At 36.4% G+C, this 9,565-nt stretch overlaps 1 long non-coding RNA gene across 1 annotated transcript; it reads left to right on the top strand.

Annotated features, from left to right (window-relative positions):
- Window positions 1–1,892: 1,892 nt before the first annotated feature.
- On the top strand, window positions 1,893–8,485 carry LOC103922425. The gene is made up of 3 exons (XR_663881.1): window positions 1,893–1,970; window positions 5,209–5,281; window positions 8,344–8,485. It is a non-coding gene; the product is annotated as an uncharacterized LOC103922425 (long non-coding RNA).
- Window positions 8,486–9,565: the final 1,080 nt, after the last annotated feature.

Genomic DNA, 9,565 nt, shown 5'->3' with positions numbered 1-9,565 from the left:
GGGGCCTGGCCTGGCGTCCCGCTGCGCCGCCTGCAGCCCTCGGCGACAGCGGGTTGCTGTCTGAGCCCTGGCTTGTATGGGTACCGTTGCTTTCTGTGGAGATCCCGCCTGTTTTTACAACTGCAGGGGCCGAGGGCGGTTCCCGATCGGTCTCGAGTGACACCAGACGTTGTTAACGGGACTCCGTTTCACGGTGCTCTCGACCGTGAAACCGGACACATCCTAAATCTTGCTCATGGTAATGCTCCTGGAACGATTATGTGCTGAGCTTTCACCTAAATACCCGTCTTACCTATTTAACAACGTTCCCTGTATTTTGCTGCTGTTCCAGGCACTGACAAAGCTAAGACTGTATCTTGTACAGACTTCTCTCTTCTGTTTTGGAAGACTCTACTTGCACTTTTGATTGAAAGTAATCTATTTGTGCACTAAATTAAAGTTAACATAGCCCATGGTAATTCAGACTTTTTGGCTGTGCAGGGCAGTATCTTACAGGGCAGCTTTACAGCTGGGATCACAACTGCTTCAGTGAGGAGTTTCACATAGAATCACAGAATAGTTTGGGTTGGAAGGGACCTCTAAAGGTCATCTAGTCCAACCCCCCTGCCGTGGGCAGGGACATCTTCAACTACATCAGGTTGCTCAGAGCCCCGTCCAGCCTGACCTTGAATGTTTCCAGGGATGGGGCATCCACCACCTCTCTGGGCAACCTTTCACCACCCTCAGTGTAAAAAATTCCTTCCTTAGATCTAGTCTAAATCTACCCCCCTTTAGTTTAAAGCCATTCCCCCTTGTCCTGTTGCAACAGGCCCTGCTAAAAAGTCTGCCGCCATCTTTTTTATAAGCCCCCTTTAAATACTGACAGGCTGCGATAAGGTCTCCCCAAAGCCTTCTCTTCTCTAGGATGAACAACCCCAACTCTCTCAGCCTTTCCTCATAGGAGAGGTGTTCCACCCCCCTGATCATTTTTGTGGCCCTCCTCTGGACCCGCTCCAACAGGTCCGTGTCTTTCCTGTGCTGAGGGCTCCAGAGCTGGACACAGGACTCCAGGTGGGGTCTCACCAGAGCGGAGTAGAAGGGCAGAATCACCTCCCTCGACCTGCTGGCCACGCTTCTTTTGATGCAGCCCACGATACGGTTGGCTTTCTGGGCTGTGAGTACTTGGAATATATCTGAATGTTCACAAAATAAAGAGGTCTTTGGAACACCTCCAATTGAATGCTATTAAAATTTTAAACCTATTTGCCCAGTTAGGATGACCTGTTAGTTAAGTAGACCTGGGCAAGAATTTTATGACACCATCCATTTCTAACAGAAAGGAATTTTGACAGGGTCAAAATACTATGTTTTTAACAATCCGATGTTCTATTTTTTTATTAAAAATGTAACAATGTTAAGTGTCTTTTAGACTATGTTAATAGTATAAAAATAATAAATTTTATCACTGAGACAGAAATCCAGCTCCTAACCAAATCTACAGTGCGGGATTTCTGGACTGATATATTTCTCTACAGGACACTGAAAATAATCTATTTACTGACAGAATACATTCTTTTCTTTAGCATTTTCTTTTGTGTTCTTTAGCATAATGTTTAGTGTTAACTCTTTTGTTATTTGTTATTTGAATAAAAAAACTTGTGTTCATGAAGCAAACATAGAAGCAAACTGTTAATGTTTTTATTACACTCTTTTAAATTCCCCTCTATCTTAAAAAAGTCAGACAAGTGAAATGATAAAAAAATATAGGCACTTTGACTCTGAATTTCCGTTATTAACAGATCGATTAACTTGATTAATGCAAATACTGTAATATTGCAAGTGTTCTTTTCAATTCTGTGTGGTTTTGCAGGCCTTGCATTTCAGATGACTTAAAAATAGCATATTACAGCACAGATCATGCTATGCAAACAGATATCAAAGAAATACCAGAATTAAAGGAGCTAGCTATTGCTGCACAAGCTTTAATCAAGGTAAATTAGGAAAGTATCATAACAGAGTTTTCCTCATGCTATAGAACGTGTACTTTGTCACTGTCATCTCTGTTTTGTGTAATTCTTAAGGAATCTGTTTTGGCTTTTCTTCTGTCTTCATATACCTATTTCAGCTAAATTATATAAATCTGTTTTCAAAATAGAAGAATATACAAGTATTAATAGTTGACTTAGAGACTGGATTACTTGGCTATCTGAATCAGAGAAAATTGCGTAGGGATTTAACTTGTTTAATGTACAAAAAAAGATAAACTTAAGTGAAAATTCTGAAGGTTTAAATCTATCTAATAGTGGCTAAGAGTCTGGAAATAAATGTGGGCCTGTCAGTTCCATTGATACTCACCTGATACCAGTTATGAGTATGGCTAAGGAGACCTCACACATCTGATAAAGGAGATTAAATAAAATAGTGCAGTGCTTCTGCAAATCACATACAAAAGCAAATTAGAAAGAAGATCCAAATCGTATTATCTACTCTTGCACAATTATATGTATATCTTGAGCAGTGTCTCACTGAAATTTAATGCTTAGACTTGGGCGGGAAGGTGCAGTCCATAAGGAGGCATGGTGCAGCCTGCTTAACATAAATGCCTTAGCAATTTGTGATGGAAGACGGGTGCCTCCAGAGACCTGCAGAGGGAGATCTGTTCCATCAAAATGAGGTGTTTCTATCTGTCCCTTTACTGTGTAAGAAATTACAAAGGAAGATGCTTCAGGATATAAAACAATTATGTGCACAAAAAGGTTAATTTCCTAGAAAAAAAACCCAAAACTTTTCTTTTTAGTTCTTAGATGGTATATATAGAGATAAGAACTAAAATTAAATGCTTTTGGTACTCTTTTCAGAAGCAGTATCTCATTCTACCTCACAACCCTGAAAGATTTCAGTGTATTTTGCTCATCTGAGCCAGTGGCAAGCAGAATGCATTTCCTTTAACACTTCCTCTGTCACTTCTTGCTAAAATGCAGATATTTTTATTCTTTTCACTATAAAATACTTTGCAGACTGTTGAATTAGGATTTATAAACAAGTTTTGACCACTTTCTGGGCTTACATTTTGAGATCTGTATTGATACATATGTGTGTGTCTCCTTTGCAGAATCTGACTAGTTACCATCTGGCAGATACTTGTGTGTTCCTAAATTAGTTATTTTTTGAGAAAGCTAAATATCTTTCCTGCATAAATATTCTCTGCCTGTCAAATATTGAATCCAAATATCTTTAAAATATGCAGTACTGAAGGTTTGGGGGGGAGTTTTTAGTTTAACAGAGAACACTTTGTACATCTGGATACAAACTATATTTATATTGAGGGTCAGTTCTCATTATGCTTTCCTTGCCCGGGACTACTGAAATATATGCTTAATATTGTATATTCAGATCTTCCAATTCATGAGTTATAGTTTTCTTAATGTCAGTTTTAACTTTTTATCATTCACAGGAGTGATACAATGGAGTGGTGCTTACAACAAAAATTACAAAGATGTCATTGATACTTCTGACATGGCAATGTATGTTCATTTTGGCACATTTTTATAATTTATGTTCTGTTCTGCAAAAGTAATTACAGTTTTCTTCATATAATTACTTTTTAGTTTCATTAGAGAACATTATGGTGCAATATTTCTTATTTTCATTAGAGAAAGCCCCCCAAGACTTTATTTAACAGTCAAATTTGTTATTTGGGGTGAGAATCAGCTCACAGATTAAAAAACCTACATTTAGGCATCTCATGGGGGTATCTTTGTCTGAGCAGGGCATCTAAACATGCCATATAGTCAGCGCAGATCTGTCTTTGTAGCCAGTGGAGATGTCTACGTGGTAGTAGATATGCTACTTGGCCTCCATCTCTGGTTTCAGAAAGGGACAGGTTTCCTTTAGCCCTGTGTCATGTCTGCCAGCCCTGCATAAGATGTCTTTCATACCTCATTTCTTCTAACACTAAACCACGTGTACACGAGCAACTGAGTCAAGGTCCATTGACTTCATTGCCTGTAACAGAAACTTACTCACCTAGTTCTTATGTAGACACCTAAAATTAGGTGTTTTACTCTGCAGGTGGAAACTCTTGCTGACAGCCTACGATGTCCAAAGCATGGATGTGAAGCTGTGAGCTCTGACAGGTGTAAAGACCCATGCCCAAGTGACTGTTGTAGACCAAAGAGGATACCATAGGGCATAGAAATGCATTAGATGCTTGTGTTTAGGTGGATGAATCTAGCCATCAGCATCTTGAACAGAGTAATGGAATAGTCGTACTTTTCTTTTGATTAGCTCACTTTGGATATAAAAATAAATAATACTAAGAATTTGATTTTTAGCTTGTTCACTCCCTCCAGCAAGATTTGTTCATCTACAAAAGCATCATTCAAGCACAATATGAAGAAAAAATTGAAGAGCAGGCTTCAAATCTTTGTCAATACATAAATGATTGACTGACAGACATTGAATTTTTACATAAATGGGTAAAGAGAAAAATTCTTGTTCACTTACATGTTAATCTTCACTAGATGCCCGTTCTTATTCCTATACCCTCTTTGTGCAGCTTGGTACAATATTTTACTTAATGAAAAGTAATCCACAGAAGTATTGAAAATAAGGAAATAAAGAAAAGTGCTAATATAGATTTAAAAGTGACTGTCTAAGGTGTCTTTTGCAAATTTGCAATTAATAGAACACGAATTACATTGTACTTGGCATATTAACAATCATATCTAGGAAAACTTCTTAAATTGTAGTGTGGTTATTTCTAGGAAAATACTTTATAGCAGTATTTTAACAGGCAAGAAACGTAACACACTTCCTGTGTGTATAAATTATTTACAGTTCTTTGTCCATGTATTTCTTTGAAAATACATAGTCAATGATCTTTAGGTAGTAAATCACAGCCCACGCCAGCATTAACACTCCTAGGCAATCATGTTGCAACTAGTGAGCACTCACTACAAAGGAGAAATATGCATAAAGCCTCAGTTTCAAGCTTCTGATATGAATGTTAAAAAACCAACTATTAAAAGAATTGATGCAGCAAAAGAAAGCGATAGAAAAGGAACATGAGCTTACTATTCTTTTTACATTCAAGAGCTTGGGTAGCATTTAATTTTCTTAAATGAAAAAGAAGAATATATAAAAGTTGTTTGGTTTGGTTTTCTAATTGCTTGTGTCCTTTTATTGCACATCAAAGTTCTCAGTAATTTGTTACAAACTGAATTGCAGAAAGAGGCCCAAATTCAACAAAGCTACCAACAAGTTATGTGATGCGCTGGCTGTTCTCAGAGCAAATATCGAGGTGGGTTTTAATCATTAATGTGGTAGTAGACTGCTGGCCTGAGTATTAATATGTCATAAACTAATTACAGATAATAGCTTTGCAGTTCAAAACCTGGAGAAGGGTGTATTTGAATTTTTCATGAAGACTAAGCATTTAAACTATATTGAATAGAAACAAAATAATTAACGCAAAAATATAATTGTTTTCACAAGTATTGTTTTTCCCCCCTTATGCAGGTTAGCATACTCGAGTATAGTTTTAGATGAGTAACATCATAGTTATTGCAACATGAATGAGGTATGTTAGTAGATACCAGTGGAAGAAAGCAAAAATTGCAGAGTTTTTAATTTCTTGACTAGTGAAAAACGATTGATCACAAAATACTCAAGCAGTGTGGGATTAGACCCAAATATGCAGTGCTTACTTTTCCATGTTATTGAGGGCAGTCAAATCAAATGAAGGGATGAGCGTGCTTTAATTCACAGCAAATGAAGGGAACTTGCTTTAATTGACAGTCTGTGATTGGATCTGTGAGGAGGCAGAAACATAGTAATCACATAAAATGCTGTTTGGTTCAATAAAAAATGAAAATGTCTTGATAAATTTGGTAAATGAACTTAGGCGACCGAACAGAGAATGGTGACCAACTGTGGCACCCCAGGTGGCTTTCTACTGCCCTCTAGGGACTGTGCCACAAACTTTCTTATTAACAGATTTCAGGATGTAATTGGAACAGTAAAAAAAATCCAAATTAGGAGGTATGGAACTTAAATTTCATCTTTATTCCCCCACATGCAAATGGAGTATGCAGGTTTGTACTTCTTGGCAAAACAAAGTCCGTATTTAGAACACAAAAAAGAAAGAAAGAAAAAAAATAAACCACTTACGTGGATAGTTGTGAAAGGTAGTGGGTAAAAATATTTAGCTATAATTATACTGTTGCTTATACATAGCAAAATCAAGTGGAGATATATAGTGGGAAGTGTGTACAGTATGTTAGCAGCATCTACTGTATAATACAGTATATAGAAGATCATAAAGAATCCTGGAAGGAGAAAAGAATGTGTTTTTACAGAATGAATGATCTCCTAAACATGTGAAGGGACAGGAGAACAGGTGCACTTGTGAATGCGTTCAAACCAGCATTAATCATGTGGATGTTTCAGAGAATAGGGTAGAGAAATGTGAAGCAAAGGAGAGAAGTTCACAGAAAACATATGAGGAACTGTGAGACTGAGGAATTTTAAAAAGATGTGAGAGGAAATCAGAATGCTGAAAACACTGAGCAAGTGACAGAAGATGATATGCATTTCAAGAATGTTGCATAGCTTAAAGTGAGTGATTAGGAGGCAAAAGCTAGGCTTTAGCAGTGAAGGAAAGGGGAGCTTCTGTAGAGAAACTACAAGATTTATTAAGACCTCACAGAAAAGAAAGATGTTAATTTTTTTACTTTTGTTCTTCTTCATTCCTGAATAATGATATGTAGCACCATCACTTGAAGAAAGAAATTCTGCTCCAAAACCAAGTGTAAAATAGGGGTTTTTTGGTAAGAATTGTGGAATCTTCCTAGCAGTGACTTTAATGTTTTAAGCAGGGTTGGTTTAAAAGAGCGCTGTAGGCTATATAGACTATTTGAAGAAAAACTATTCCCTTTTAAAATTAGGTAGTGAAACACTCCTTTTGGGAGATAGTCACTTCTGAGAAAAATTGAGTGGCATTTGTCTCCTGTAACACTTCATCGATAATGTAGACATGTTTATGATGCAGCTGTGCTGACCTTGCTTTCTTGATAGTCAAGGCAGAGAAATAGGTATTTTTTAGGACACAGTTCATTGATCAGTTTTAGATACCTACTGAAGGGTGAATTGAGTTGTCCTCCGGACTTGTCTGAACTAAATCCCCACAGACTATTAAAAAAGCAAAGTATGACTAGCTAAAATGTGAGTGTCTACATACGATCAAGTAACTGCTGCACAGACCATCTAGAATAATGCAAAGTTCATTTTGTGTGTGAAAAGTTTTCTTTCCCAAATCCAGCTCGTGTAATCGCTCCATGGTAAAAAACGCATGTGAATTCCATGGAGTGTGTAGTAGCAGTGTTCTCACCAGGGGATTGCAGGGTCAGGTTCCCTTTGCTTTGCTTTCTCTTTGGAAGATCTTGCATTACTCTTGGATTCTGCTGGTCCAGCTTCAGCAGCCAGGTAGAGATTCGCCCCATCCCAGGCACGTGTATAGCTTTGTAGGGAGGGTGCTGAAAAAGGAGACCTGAGTTTGACTCCACTGTGGCTGAGGAAATAATTGAACCCTACTTCTTTCACTTCCTCAGTGAGTGCTACAAATGTTAATGTATTACACAAGAGAGAGTAATTTCTGCTAATAATATTTTGAAGAAGCTGACCAACATTTAATCACCTAACCTTGGAAAATAACTTAAATTAGGTATCTAGGTACTCCTGAAGGAAGATTTCAAACACACTTTGGAGCTTAGTGTTTCCTAATGGCCAGCTGTTGGCAGTACACCACCTTGGGGAGACATTTCTGTGTAATGGGAGGCTGCACATGTTGTTTTTCTTTGAAAGTCTTATTTTTTGACTACATGAGAAGTAAATCATCCATTGTAGGTGCTTTTTTTTTATCCTTTAATGCAATTTAAACACTTTGCTTTTGCAATCAAGAAGATTCAAAAATAAATGCCAGTAATGCAAAGTTAACATTTTAATAGTTTGTTTTGTTATTCTGTACTTATGCTGCATTTTCTCCTTGTTTTATTTCTTACGTTTTAAACACATTCTTCAAAAGTTTTAAAATATTTAGGATATGCAAATTTTTTCTAAATTTCTTTATTCTTTGCTGTGCATTTGAATCCTCTAGTATTATAGATTATGTATTAGATATAACACACTTTTTGTTCAAGTATTTGAAATGTCAGATACAGTAAAATTTTATTTTTTATACTAGAACAGAACTCGAATGTAAAATATGCATTATGATGTGTTCAAATTGCAAAAACTATTCTATAGCTTTCAAAAAGGGTTATGTGGTTTATGCAAGTCTCACTGAAGAATCTTTTCTTGTAATAGAAGTATTACAACATAAATGGAGAAGACACAGAATGTTCACCAGGAAAACTTTTGAAGCTTTCACGTAACAAGCTACATGAGAAAGAGTCCATAACTGAAGATCTGGAGAGAAAATTGCAGGAATACCAAGAAAAAGGAAGGGCTAAAATGGTATGTTTTTGTAAAAGATCGTAAACTCAACCAAATGTGGAAATCTTTAAACATACTCAACGAAGTGTATTTCTAGTGCCATTATTTTTATAGGAAACATAAGGTTGGGAAGGTACTAGAACACTATTTGGGATTACCCTGTGCTATTGTAAGTATTTTGACTGAAATAATTTATAGTACTCTAGTAATGTCACAAAAATTTATATCAGTGATAGCCTGACCAAGAGTTGGTAGTTGTACTACCTTTTTTGATCTATTTTTAAAATAAATTAAAATATTTTATGAAATATTTTTGTAAAAACAAAAAAAAATCCAAAAAAATCAACTCAAAAAGTTTTATAAAACTTCTATAAAATATTGCTCTCAGTGCTTTTCTTACCCCATGCATGAACATCTCAGTTACAGAAAAGTCCACCTCTGTTCTACTGCTACTTACAGAAGCACTTACGTTAGATGTTCTCATGTTTCTCTTTGTTACTACTGTCTCTAAATAACTTCTAAAATAAACATTTTCTTTTTTTTCTTAGGAATTGTGTTGTTAATCATTTAAATCAGCATTTCGAGCATGCAGTGAAGATATATCTTCATTTAAAATATAAAAATAAAATACAAAATCCCTCATGTTTGATTTTTCTTAACTCCTGCAATGAAAGTTCATGGAGTATGACAGCTACATGAGTACAACCATTAATAGACATGAGAAGCCCTTTTCAATTATGAATCTTTTTCCTCTCCCAAATGCAGATGTAAATAGCTAGTTATAATGGCTAAGAACTGTCCTACTTAGTCTGTAGTCTTCAAATGGGAAACATAATTCAGTCTCATATGTCCATACATCATCTTTGTATCCCTTCTGTAACATAAACATGTCCTTCTCCTACCCAAATTAACTATACTCATCTGCAGTTCACTGAAACGTGAGAGATCTATACCACTTCTTCAAAACACATATGGTTTAGGCTGATAAAAAGCAGTCTCAGGCTCTAAAGGTTCTAGCTAAGCCTACCACTGGATTGCTTTTTCATCTCTGCTCTCTATGCATCATTGAGATGTATAGTACTAACGACATCTG

Source organism: Pygoscelis adeliae, unplaced genomic scaffold, assembly GCF_000699105.1.
Source record: "Pygoscelis adeliae isolate BGI_AS28 unplaced genomic scaffold, ASM69910v1 Scaffold27, whole genome shotgun sequence".
Lineage (NCBI taxonomy): Eukaryota > Metazoa > Chordata > Aves > Sphenisciformes > Spheniscidae > Pygoscelis > Pygoscelis adeliae.
The sequence above is the reverse complement of the archived record's forward strand: the minus strand, read 5'-3'. Positions and strand labels throughout refer to the sequence as shown.